Raw genomic sequence first — 13000 nt, forward strand, 5'->3', positions numbered from 1 at the left:
CCCAAAAAAAATCTCTATACAGGTAATCTTCAACTTACATCCGCAAGTCAGCCCAAAATTTATGTTGTTAAGTGAGATAGTTGTTAAGTGAATTTTGCCCCATTTTATGACCTTTCTGGCCACAGTTGTTAAGTGAATCATTGCAGTTGTTAAATTAATAAGATGGTTGTTAAGATGATGATGATGATGATGATGATGATGATGATGATAATAATAATAATAATAATAATAATAATAATAATACAAAATACATCAAGAAATTGCAACTTCCTGCAATGTCCAGCAAAGCTACAAAAAACTGCGCTACTCAGAACTTCTTACATTTTAAGGAGATACCTGGTTGATACCTAGGATGCTGGCAGCAACACGTGTCAACCATTAGTGCCAGTCAATTTGAGTGTTCAGTTGACTGAGTTTCATGTTTTATGAATAAAAGTTTTATTAATAATAATAATAATAATAATAATAATAATAATAATAATAATAATAAAAGTTGGAGGGGACCTTGGAGGTCATCTAGTCCAACCCCCTGCTCAGGCAGGACACCCTATACCATTTCAGACAAATGGCTGTCCAGTCTCTTCTTAAAAACTTCCAGTGTTGGAGCATTCACAGCTTCTGGAGGCAGGTTGTTCCACTGGTTAGTTGTTCTCACTGTCAGGAAGTTTCTCCTTAGTTCTAGGTTGCTTCTCTCTGGTTAGTTTCCATCCATTGTTTCTTGTCCTGCCTTCAGGTGCTTTGGAGAATAGCTTGACTCCCTCTTCTTTGGGGCAGCCCGAGATACTGGAAGACTACTATCATGTCCCCCCTCATCCTTCTCCTCATTAAACTAGACATTCCCAATTCCAGCAACCGTTCCTTATATGTTTTAGCCTCCAGTCCCCTAATCATCTTTGTTGCTCTTCTCTGTCCTTTTTCTAGAGTCTCAACATCTTTTTTACATCATGGTGACCAAAACTGGATGCCGTATTCCAAGTGTGGCTTTGCTTCCCCTTTGGCTTTGCGTGACAGAAGGTCGTAAAAGATGGATCCCATGATCCCACGACCATCATAAAACATGAGTCAGCTGCCAAGCCTCTGAATATTGATCACATGACCAAGGGGATACAGCAACAGTTGTGTGAAAAAATGGTTGTAAGTCACTTTTTTCAGTGCTGTTGTAGCTTCAAACAGTCACTAAATGAATTTCTGTAAGTCAAGGACTACCTTACATGGATATAATCTGTTAAAAATGATTTTGATGGTATAACTAGAAAAAAAGCAAATAAAATAATTTAATGATAGGTTTCTTCATTTCTCTTTGCTACTTAGTAATTTTTTTATTTTTTGGCAGATGCTATTTCTCACACTTCTAAAATGATTCAAAGACAGAAACATCTCATTTTTTCCAATATTTTGCCTTGGTGAATTTGACAGACAGCAACAAAAACAAATTAACTTCTTTATTACACCATTTTATATAAGCAAATGGGGAAAATGGATAATAAAAAAGGATAATAAAGGCACACCAGCATTAAATACCAAAGTCTGTTGTGTAATTTTTTTGGATTTCCTCAACGTAATTTAATAAAAATGAGAAACTAAATGCTAACAAAACAAGTACTGCTAAAGAAAGTATTTTTAAGTTGATTACAGCCCTGTAACAACTGTCTAAAAAGACTTAATACAATGGCATGTGAAGAAGTTATAGTATTATCTATTGTATGGTATACATTATTGAAATGTTTTATTCTTATGCTGAAAATGGATTAAAAAAGGCTATACACAAAAACGTTTTTATAAAACTCTTAAGTTTCAACCAAAAATAAAATAAGGAAACATAAAAAAGCATTAGAAAAAGGAAAGTATCAGAAAAAGAGCAAAATTAATAGTGCAGAAAAGGAAAAAAAAGAAAGTAGAAAAAGAATAATTCTGACTCCTTCAGTATAGATACAAATATAACATTATATTAATCTCTTAATCTAATAATGCACAATGTTTCTATAATCATAAACAGTTCTAATCTTCCTATCCCAAAATTAAAGTAGAAACAAAGCTAGATAAAGTCTTTTCTTTCATCAACGAAGTTAATTTCGCCATCTCAGTCAATTCAATTAATTTCACCATCCATTCTTGAAAGAATTTGTATTCTTTCCCTTATATTATAAGAATTTCCTTCCATGTCTTCTGCATACAGAAGGCTCACACTGTTGTTATCATATATAGAAACAAAGATCTATGAGTTGGGTTTGGCTAGTCTAGAGAAAAGAAGAAATAGGGGAGACATGATGGCAGTGTTCCAGTATTTGAGGGGCTGCCACAAAGAAGAGGGGGTCAAACTATTCTCCAAAGCAGCAGAGGGCAGGACGAGAAACAATGGTTGAACACTGATCAAGGAGAGAAGCAACCTGGAATTAAGGAGAAACTTCCTGACAGTGAGGACAATCAACCAGTGGAACAGCTTGCCTCCAGAAATCGTGGGCGCTCCACCACTGGAGGTTTTTAAGAAGAAACTACTAGACAGTCACTTATCTGAAATGAGGGACTCCTGCTTGAGCAGGGGGCTGGACTAGAAGACCTCCAAGGTCCCTTCCAGCTCTGTTCTATTCTGCCAACCCTAAAGGAATACCATATATCCTTCTGAACTGACTCATCCAATTCATCTCTCTTATTCTGGATTTTTTTTGAGACTTTGAGGCGAAACAGTTGTTTTGTCAGACATGAGGTTTTTTTTTAATAATGCTGGAAAAGGTTCCTTCGATTTTAAATGACAGCCACGCAGAGCTGTCTTTAAACATTATTCCCACTGGTATTTGGTAAGATCTTATAAGCAGAGGAATTCCCCCCTTCCCCCCTTTTTCTTCTGGCTTTTTAAAGGAAGGTGGCGAGCAGAAGGATGTGAACATGTAATATTACCCCCCAAGGAAACGAATGAAAATGTTTTGGTTAAGCTGGCAGTCCAAAAACCCCAGCTAGGTTGTGTCAGAAGGTTTGACTTGAAAGCTGCAATTTAATGAATGGAAAGATAGGGCTGAAAGCAGGAAGGCAACAGAACTTGTGGAAATAAAATCCCAATGGCTGGAGTGGAAACAGAGACCTCAGCTCATATCCCTGCGTGTACAGTATATACTATTACAAGGAGACATTCAGAGAGTCACATTCCCTCGGCATGAACCAGTTACCCTTTAATACCAATGATTAATTTCTAAAATTGGGAGGTGTAAAGCTCACACTGTAAGGCCTGTTTCTGAGGCAGGCTGTCTCAGCAGTGGAGAATCTGCTGTACTCATGGCATGCCCGGACATATTCTCCTTTTAGCTATCATTTCTTGCTTTCTTGCTGAATCCTTGCAAGACATGGCTTGAATTAAGTCAGCATCACTTGCCAAGGTCTAGGAGCCTCAGGAGAGAGGTGGCCACCATCACCAGTTCCTCTTCCCCAACCCGGTTGAGGTGATGGAGTGAGAAGAAACAGAAACTGGCTCAGAGAAACATCGGCGCTCCGAAGGATGGGAAGAGCCAGCAGCACAGGATGAGGTTCTCAAGAACCTGGGGCTTCTGAATTCCTAATCATTGGTTATATCAGGTAGGCATTCTGGGATCATCTTTCTCACAGGCTTGGACTCAGATGGTTGAGTTAAAAAATAGTGTCTTCCTGAACATGGCCATTGTGAGAATAAAAATGTGCATAACCAAGCTACACTTTTATACTGTATCAGCCTACTGGGAGACAATTTTAACCCCTACCTTGGCTGATCTCAGAAAATTAAATGGAACAGCTTGCCTTCAGAAGTTGTGGAGGCTTTCAAGAAGAGACTGGACAGCCATTGGTTTGGATCTCCTGCTTGAGCAGGGGGTTGGACTAGAAGACCTCCAAGATCCCTTCCAACTCTGTTATTCTGTTAAACATTGTCAGGCCTGGCTTGTTCTTGGATGTGAAAAATCTGAGAACCGAAACAAACAACATTTATTTATCACTTTTATATCGCCGGAGCTCTCACAATAAGTGACTCTGGGCAGCACAGAACAGTCAATAAACCAGCAAACATATTTTTTAAAAATCATCATTAACAATGTAAAAAAACCAACCCCTACTACGATATAGTTATTTATTCATCACAATTGAGAAAGAAGGCAATTTCAGAAGGATGTCACTGTGTGTGTGTGTGTGGGGGGGGGAAATAAAAGTCAAGAGTTACATAGGACTGCCTTGAGCTCTTCAGCAAAACGCACACCAGAAATCTTATAGTTGGATAAATAAATGGATCATCTCCATAGTTTTGCCAAGGAAATTGTGTTGGCATGCCCAAGTGATGAGTCAAGGGCAGCTGTCATTTAGTACGGGAGAAAGAAAGAAAATTATATAGCATTATTCAGAGGAGGGGAAGGGATTCTTTCATTGCGTAGGGAGCCACAATCAGTGGGGGGGGCAGTTAAGGTTGCAGCAGGATCCTCGGTTTCTGGGGGGGGGAAAAGAAACTGCTCTTATTGCCATACTTCAGCACCACCACCACTCATAATTGTTCAAAGCTGGGTAAGAGATTCTGGGGTTGTCTTGTACGGCAAGGCTCCTCAACCTTGGCAACTTTAAGACTTGTGGACTTTTAGCTCCCAGAATTCTGGCTGTGGAATTCTGGGAGTTGAAGTCCACAAGTCTTAAAAGTTGCCAAGGTTGAGGACCCCTGTTGTAGGGGTATTAAGACTGAAAATGGGAGCAGGAGATCTCTCCGATGCTTTCTGCTTCCATTTCCATCCTTAGTTTTGAAAACCAAACAAAATCCTGTACCTCTAAAAAAAGAAAGAAAGAAAGAAAACCCCCAAACTCTATTCTGCAGCCAAATTCCATCTTCCCTTCCCTTCCCTTCTTAAAATATCAGCCGTTTCTCTTGAATACAGGCCAGTCTGTAAGGCAGATAACATCAAGAGTACAAATACTTCACTGTGGTTTAACAGCAGGAGATCGAAGAAAACATGCAGGCAGCCTACAGAAGCCAACTCCAAAAATCAGATGTACAATCAACATTTGGATGTGTTCAAAAGAGGGTTTTTTTTCCCCTACCTGTTCAGTTCGGTCTAGGAAATCGGTGCTTCTCATTGCAATGTTTTTATCCAAGCAGCATCTGATTTAATCTTACGCCATTTGTCTTAGAACAGCAAACACTCCTAAAGCCACTGATATATTGAATGCCGTATATAAAATGTTATGTAGGGCATTCGATATTTTGAATGCCATACATAACATTTATGGAGCAGTCCAGAACTAGGAATTTATGAAGTATAGCTTTTATTTAGCCAAAATGACATTGATCACCGTACTTTTGAAATTTAAATATGGTTTTTATTCAACAACCCACAATTAGATATCTAACCAATGAAACTTTAATCCAATGAATATGCTTCTGTAGGTTTTATGTGTGAAGAAGCAGAATAGGAAGAGTCTTGAACCTTGTGAATTTGGGTGCTGGAGAAGATTCCTGAGAATACTATGGACAGCCAAGAAAACCAATCAAGGGATCTGTCTATGGCAGAGGTTCCCAACCTTTTGGGTACCAGGGACCGGTTCCGTGGAGAGAGGTTTTTCCACGGACCGGAGAGTGCGTGGTTTTGTGTGTTGCCTGCATCTCACAGATGGGGCTTTGCTTGTTTGTGCCACCCGGTTGCTGGCATGCTGCAACTCTGGTACTAGTCCACGGACCAGGGGTTGGGGACCCCTGTTCTATAGACATTCTCAGTCATGTGGATGGACTCAAGAGTAGCAATGTGAACATGGTTGGTAAACTTGACAGACCATATTAGGAACAGATCACAATAGAGAAAAATCTATCTACAGTAGGTGGTTGCTAAGAGTCAACGCCCATGGCCCATAATAAATTGTTCCAAAGCTGTTTAAATCTTACATATTTTCAACCCACATTGAAGGTGGCTAAGAAGAGATGAGTACATAACAAATCAGAACGAAGTGGGCTTTTTAGAAGACGTGGAGAGACGGTGCAGTGGATAATTACAAAGCCAGTGTGTGGGTAGAGGCAATTGTGTTACTTCTTGTAAGGAGCTCAGGTGATTTGGGCGACTGTCACTTTAAATGAAAGTGGAGCCACCCTTCAAAATCACAGAAGCTGCGTCATACTTGGGGAATTCCTTAGTTCTATATAAATCTCTGGGTATGCAACACTTTAAAAGAAATGGCTCTTCCCCCGTGACAACTTTGGAAAAGCGGTTGAAAGTGGATTGCATCATACCAGGTTGTTTGCAGACTTTAGGTTACAGTATCTTAAAAGCACCCTTGGCAGACCTTAGCAAGGAAAGGTGGAAGGATGTATATTTGGTATCTCTTTCCACTTGTAAAACCTACACACTTCTGAGATCTTCAGGGTTATACTGTGAAGTCCTTGGTGCCTCTCTAAGCTTGGCCTTCTGCTTGCAGACCTTTTGCTATCAGATTAGAAGGGAGTGGGGTCGTCTTCTCAGAGTTGGTGCAAGCCTTGTTTTCTCCTTGGTAGTTCCATCATGAGGCTGCTGTTTACTGCTTGGTTGTTTGTTGCAGTTGGTAGCTCTTTGATGAGGGTATTGTTTACTGTTTGATGGTAAGTCTGAAGTTAATCCCTGTTTATCCGGGGGTTGATTGCTGGCAAGATGTTCTGGTCTTTTTGTTTCTTTTTAGCTTTTTTTTTAAATTGTCCATTTCAAATGATGTGTAAATGTTGTCTCTCTCTATGTGGCTGATTTTTCTGAATGCCTAGCTTCCAGAAATCCCCTAGCATTTTTTTTATTTAGTTGCTCACAGTTTCCCCACTGAAACTATGCTAAGTCTGTCCACGTGTTGTGAAATTAAGCAGCTTTCATTGTGCCTTCTGATGCCAGTGGGTGTTCATGGATGCAGCTCTGCTAATCTTCTGTCGTCTGTCTGTCTTAGACAGTAGCAGTTAGAGCAGACATGTCAAACACAAGGCCCGGGGGCCAGATCTGGCCCGCGAAGCGGTTTCATGCGGCCCACAAAGCCATCCTGGAAACAGTGAGGAAACGGCCACCACTGCCTTGGCCCTGGCCCAGAGACCCTCCTCCTGCCAGAGACCCTCAGATCTGTCCCACTCCTGCCCAGGCCCCCATAGGCACCCTTGATGCGAACGATGTAGAGCTGGCCATGCCCACCCAGTAGGCTATACGCACTCTAGCCACGCCCACCCAGTAGGCCACACCCACCCAGACCATACCCACCCGGCCCCCTGAGGGCAACCGCAATGCTGATGCGACCCTCAATGAAATTGAGTTTGACACCCCTGAGTTAGAGTCTTTACAGGCTGTAGATGACTTTTTTTTTGGTCTACTCCTGGGTTGTTTGACTTACTTAAGATGCTTTGGAGAGCTTTAGTTAGCTTGCATGCTATGGTGATACCATGTCGTAATATCCCTCCCAGTATTCACACTGGGCCCAAGAATGCAGCTCAGACTTGCTTTATCTATTACGAGAATAGAAGGGAACACACCCACTTCAAACATTACTTGAATGTGAGTGTCTACTGAGGATGACTCAGAAAAATGTGTTCTAATGGGAGCGCAATGGGAAATACCCAGATTATAATATTGCCAGGTGCTTTGTTGTCAGAGTTCATCAAAATTATTTATATCTGGTAGAAAATTCACTAGAAATGACCTTAGGGGAGAACAATAATATCATCCAGGTAGAAACAGGGCCTGCCATTATTATACGATTGATTGGCTAATCCTCTGGGTATTACATCTGGAGATATTAAGGATAGTCCTATTAATCCCTTAACAGCTTTACTATGATATAGAAAAGAAGGCAGGACTAAAAATGCAAAAACATTAGATAAAATCATGTCACCAAATTATTCTTGGATATTAAAGCGATCTGAAAAAAAGGGACCAAATTATAGGGTCTATAAGTAGAATCGTAGGGCTTGACGGGACCTTGGAGGTCTTCTAGTCCAACCCCCTGTCCACAGCAGGAGTTTTCACACCATTGCAGATATATGCTTGTCCAATCTTTTCTTGAAATCCTCCAGTGATGGAACACCCACAATTCTCTGAGACAAGCTATTCCATTGATTAATCATTCTCACTATCGGGAAATTCCTCCTTATTTCCTAATTGGTTTTTGCTCTGATGAGCTTCCACCCATTGCTTCTTGTCCTACCCTCAGGTGCTATTGAGAATAAATTAACCTCTCCTTCCCGATGACAGCCCTTCAAGTACTGGAAGATTGCTATCGTAGCTGCCCTCCGCCTTCTTTTCATTAAGCTAAGCTGTCCCTTTAGTTGTTCTTCATAGGATTTAGCCTTTGGACCCCTTATTGCAGTTGCCCAGGCCCAGGATGGACTTCCGGAAGCGGCATCCACACAGAGAACCAGTTGTTCACACAGTTGAATCCCACCACTGCCTTGTTGTCTTTGTTGCTCTTCTCTGTAATCTTCTTAGGGCGATCTTGTATTGTGATGAACAGAACTGGATGCAATATTCCAAAAATGGCCTCACCAGTGCAGTACAGGTAGTCCTTGACTTACAACAATTTGTTTAGTGACTATTCAAAGTTACAATAGCACAGACAACTGTGACTTATGACCATTATAGCATCCCCATGGTCACACGATCAAAAATTGGGTGTTTGGCAACTGGCATGTATTTATGACAGTTCCACAGTTCTGGAGTTATGTGATCATCATCATCTTCTGACACACAAAGTCAATGGGGAAGCCAGAGTCCCTTAACAAGCGTGTTATTAACTGGACTTCAGTGATTCACTTAACAACTATGGCAAGAAAGGTCATAAAATGGGGCAAAATTCAGTTAACAACTGACTCACTTAGCAACATAAATTTTGGGCTCAACTGCGGTCATAAATTGAAGAGTACCTGTATAGAACAATATTGACTATATTTTCTTGGAACAAGCCTGAAAAAGGTGGGTGGGGCTAATTTATAAGGGTGAAAAAATAAAGAACAAAAGTAATGTTAATGTATAAAAATTAAATACACTAAAGCTCAGGTTTTTGAAATCAAGGGCTACCCTTCATAATAAAGGGCATATAGCCAGCGTAAATATAGGTCATGTCAATTCAACTGCAAGTCAGAGAAAGAAAATTCTGCCTGGCTAGGTCAAGATTTAGCAATGTTGCATGCAAACCTGGGAGTTCCCAGGAATTCTTCAGAGTTGTTGGAAACTCAAGACATCCGCCTGCAGTTTGATGGCAGGAGAAAAGTATTGCTTCCGTGTAGAATTGACTTTGCAATTTCTTCTATCCTTATGCTCCACATCAGCATTTACACATTTGTGCTCTTATTAATCCCTCTGGAGTGGGAGGGACTGTTTTTACTAGGACTTATGAATAATCAATTAGAAACTTGATGGAAGATTGATTTTATTTATGGTAAGACTGATTTTATTTATGGTAAGACTATTATATGCATATAGATAGAGAAATATTGAAATTCGGTACCCACAATGGCGGCTTAGGTTGCGAAGAGGACAGAATTAGCAGGCATGGCAAAAATGGAAATGTTTTATCAGGGGTAAAACAGGAAGTACCTATATAAAAGATTGGAAATCTTTTATGAACTTTCTCCTGCGGAAAGAAAAAGGTGAAATGATGAGTTCTGGATTTGCCTACTGGAGTTAAATATGGGATAGAAAGAATCTGTGTACAGAAATTAAAATCTTAAAAAGGATCATTAATTTGTAACTATTGTAAAGAAGACGGGAAGCCATTTATTTCTCCTCTGTGATTCTGTTGCCTTTTTCACTTTTTATTTTACCCTTTTCCCACCTTAAATTTTCCTTTAACAATTATGTACCTATATAGTGGGCGGGACTGATAGAACGCGTGCTCTTAAGAGGACCGTGATTGGCTGACAGCGGCTTCTTAAGACGCCTTTCAACCAATCACGCTCCTTCTCTCCCAGCGGCCGCTTTCCACGTCTCCCCGAGGCCTGTGGATGAGCAGCGTGTAAAGAAGTGACGTGATGCGTGCATAGCGAGTTTTAACGGTGCTGTGCAAAAAGAAAAGCTGGCAAGAAGTCAGTGCCCGCGAAATAGGCCTTCTCCGTTGGAATAGACTGGCGAGAGACGACAAGCCACTCCTGCGCACGCGCTCATCCGTTCTCGCGTCTGCGTCATTTTTCCCTTAAGGAAAAAGAGGAAGGGGCTTTTGTGCGCATGCGTGCTATTATTTCCACTCTCCGTTTCGCAGTCAAGGTCTCTTCGAGCAGTACCCTCATCCTCCTAGCTCTGATTGGTTTGCTCTATCCAGTTTACAGCACCCTGATTGGCAGCGCGTCCTGTCCAGCAAAGGAACGGGGATCCACCTATCAACATTTCCACGATTAGCCCATCGCTCCTCACGCCCCTACATCATCCCTTGATTGGATCCTTGCTGCCTCCGCTCCCGCCCACCGCCCTATCCGCTCGTGCCTTCGCGCTCTGACGTCATGAGCAACGTCACAGGCCCAGCCGCTCCCCCTACTGTTAAGTAAATGTAGTTCCAAGCCGGGAAAAGCGGGGGTGGCTGGGAAGTGAGAGACTTTCAAAAGAGAGAGAGAGAGAGGAAAAAAAATAAAGTCAGCGGAGGAGTATCCCTCCGGCTTCCTCCTGCGAAGCTCCCTCCCAGCCCCCCCCTCACGGTGTCAACTAGGCCGGGCCAGGCTTGGTCATGAGAAAGACCCGCGGAAGAACACCAAGGTTGAAAGAGGCAGTGAGCCGTCCTACCCCGCTCGGAGAACCTTGAGGCGAAGGGAGGGAGGAGCGAAAGCAGTTCCGGCCGCGTCGCCTAAAAATAGCGCCCCGTGGATATCCATGCGCTCGTGTCAGTGTCTCCGGAGGAGACTCGGCTTCGGAGGCGGCGGCGACGAGGAGGAGGAGGCGGCAGAAGCGGCAGAAGCGGCGGCGGCGGCGGATGGGTGAGTGAGTCTAGCGGCTTTGCCGGGAGGGAAGGAGAGAAGCCGGGCCCCAACGGGGTGGGGGCTGCGAAGAGTCAGGGCCGCCAAGCCCCTCAGAAGTGGGGCGGGTGGAGGGGCGCCTGGTCGTTGCCTCCCCTCAAGTCTGCCCGAGTTCGGGCTGGAGTTGACGGCCTGGCCTTTGGGGGCTCTGGGGGGAGGGGCGGGGGGTGGGGAGGGTCGGGAAGCCAGCAGCCCCCCCCCTCAAACTTCGCCGCCCCGAGAGTCGGCGCTGGGATGGAAACAGCCGCTTCTCGCCGCTCTTCTCTCTCCATCCCGACGCGCGGGGTAGGAAAGCCCCCCCCCTACCCACCCAACACCTCGCCCTCTAACGTGGGAATGGCCGGACCCGTGTCTGCTGGGAGTCAGGAGGGCTTCATGGAGGATGCTGGCCGTGCGGGAGTGCTCTGGGCCAGCGGGCACGTCCGAAGGGCACAGGCGTGCATGCATGCGTGTCCCTGGGCGTCGTCTGAACGGATATTTGGGTGGGGTGGGGGTGGGGGGGCGTTAGGACGGGTTTAGGGCCATATGCAGAAGAGGAAGCGGGGGGGGGCATCGCCTCTTTCGTGTTTGTAAACACCCGTGATACGTTGGGGTGAAGCCTACATAGAATGAAGGCTACTGCTAAGCTTGTAAGCCGCCCTGAGTCTTCGGAGAAGGGCGGGATATAAATGGAATAAAAATAAATAAATAAATAAATAAAATGCGTGGCAACCCGTCGGTGTGGATGTGGGTGCAGTTCTTTGATTCTCTCCATAGTAGACATAGGCAGGTGTTGTTTTCTATCTGGATTGCGATTGAATTGACCTGTATTCGGATTTTTCACTCTTTGGGGGGGGGGGGGGAAGAAATGTTCTTTTTTTTTTGTATGCTTAGCAGAATGTGGAGTGGCAAGAATAAGGGCCGAAATGTACTTCTCCAGAGGTTGTGTGTTTTGTGTATACAACCAGAACGTTTTGGATTATTATTTTTTTAAAAAAAAAACACTCCGCCTTTTACCGTGGGATCTGTTAGAGATTGGGAACATTGGTTTCTGCGTCTCTTTATTTCTTGGTTTACTGTACAGAATAAGATGTTCAAGGCAGTTTACAAGCATATTAAGATGTCAGAAGCAGGCTTCATTTTTTAAAAATTTAATTCATGCCATCTTGTCTGGTTTTTCAGGGTTTTTTTTTTTAGGAAGTAGTGAGGTTGGCGAATAAGAGAAATGTCAGGGAATAAGTTATCTAAATGGCAATCTTCCTAGTATTAGCTCTTTAGAATGAGGAAAAATGTCTTTTTCTTGATATTATACTCTGGTTCCCTCTCACAGGCTGTCAATTCTTCCATATATACTCTCTTGGCAATGTCCTTGTTTTTCCCACTTTACCCCAACCACCATTTGTTTATGAGGTTGCGAAGAGTCACACACAAAAACTTCCTTATGGCCAAAGACCAGCCCCCATTCCATAATATAAAAAGGATATAGATGTGTAAAACTATAAAAGTGTTAATACAGTTTGTGGAAAGGTCTGTTTTGTGTTGATGGTATGATACTTGGGAGTGATGTTGTATTAGCAGTGTGTGGTTTTTTACTTAAAATTTCTGTTGTCAAAAAGAACTATCAGATGCTGAGACTTGAGTTTTGGATATTTTTGATTCTTAGTTTGCCTGGGTGTGAAATGTGGATGGTAAGGAGGGAAGCATTTCATGGGTTGAGCAGGAGAAACTCTTTCGAATTTAGGGCTTATGCTCACATTATGGCAGATGAAATGGAAGTGATGCTTTCTCATCAGCAAACAGGAGCACATTGCTCTTTTTGTTTTTACTTAAAATTTTGAGCTGGCTTTGACCAGAGTGGCAAAGTCTAGCTGGAAATATTTATCCACATTCTGTAACATCAATAGAGATACCTGTTTTGGTCCACTGGGAGAAGACAACCATGGAAACATTTTCTCATGCTTGCTAAACAATTTAATTTTTCAATTTTATTGTCAATGCTTTTTTTAAAAAAGCAACTTACTATTAAGTTTACTATTAAGCTTGATTTTTATTTTTTTTGCCAGGAAAAAACATAACAAAGTAATAAGAGTTCTT

General features: G+C 42.6%; 1 protein-coding gene across 9 annotated transcripts in view; it reads left to right on the forward strand.

Annotated features, from left to right (window-relative positions):
• Positions 1–10648: 10648 nt before the first annotated feature.
• MEF2A (myocyte enhancer factor 2A) overlaps positions 10649–13000 on the forward strand; it is a 74783-nt gene continuing 72431 nt past the window's right edge. For 8 of the 9 annotated variants that reach the window (XM_083371292.1, XM_083371286.1, XM_083371289.1 and 5 more), the window contains exon 1: positions 10649–10888. The gene's annotated coding sequence lies outside the window, so the exon portion shown is untranslated. Of the gene's footprint in view, positions 10889–11151; positions 11213–13000 lie in introns of those variants that run through there. The other variant, XM_083371285.1, reaches the window with a different exon arrangement.

The sequence above is a fragment of the Vipera ursinii genome, assembly GCF_947247035.1.
Source record: "Vipera ursinii genome assembly, chromosome: 11".
Lineage (NCBI taxonomy): Eukaryota > Metazoa > Chordata > Lepidosauria > Squamata > Viperidae > Vipera > Vipera ursinii.